The following is a 602-nucleotide window of genomic DNA, read 5'->3' on the forward strand; positions in this document are numbered from 1 at the left end:
ACACTCACCTTTTTCTGAGGATTCACCAACTAAAAAGCCTTTTCCAAGTTACTTTTTGGTCCCATAACCTACACATCTCCACTCAAAAGGCTACACCCTTACATATGGGGCAATATGGGTGGGTTGGCCACAGATTCCAAATACTGGTTCAACTAGGGTTCCAGGTGTACTATGAAGGGCTTTCCTTTATGGGATGTGGATATAAGATGTTTATCTACCAGTTTTGAAGGAAACCTGTGTATGTTGCTCTTGCAGACATTAGCTACTTCAACTTATTAAAATAGTACCGACTCGATTGTTGTACTGATCATCTGCATTTGGTAACTGCCCACAAGTATACAGATCAGATGCTCTGACTTCACTTGCTACATGTTCCAGATCAGCAATGGAGTATACAGACTAAGCACAGCCAGGTTACTAGTATTTAAAAAAAAAAAAAAAAAAAAGTAGCAGTAGATGGAGGCAATATTAGTTCCAGACTGTTGTAAGGAGTGCATTAAAGACATCTGAATAGTAAAGTAGTATGGCAATCACAAAAAGCACGACATTGCCAGTACTGATTGTTAAAGTGAGTATTTAATGTGCCCCCCCCCCCCCCCCCC

The sequence above is a fragment of the Aquarana catesbeiana genome, linkage group LG01 (assembly GCF_042186555.1).
Source record: "Aquarana catesbeiana isolate 2022-GZ linkage group LG01, ASM4218655v1, whole genome shotgun sequence".
NCBI classification, from domain to species: Eukaryota; Metazoa; Chordata; class Amphibia; order Anura; family Ranidae; genus Aquarana; species Aquarana catesbeiana.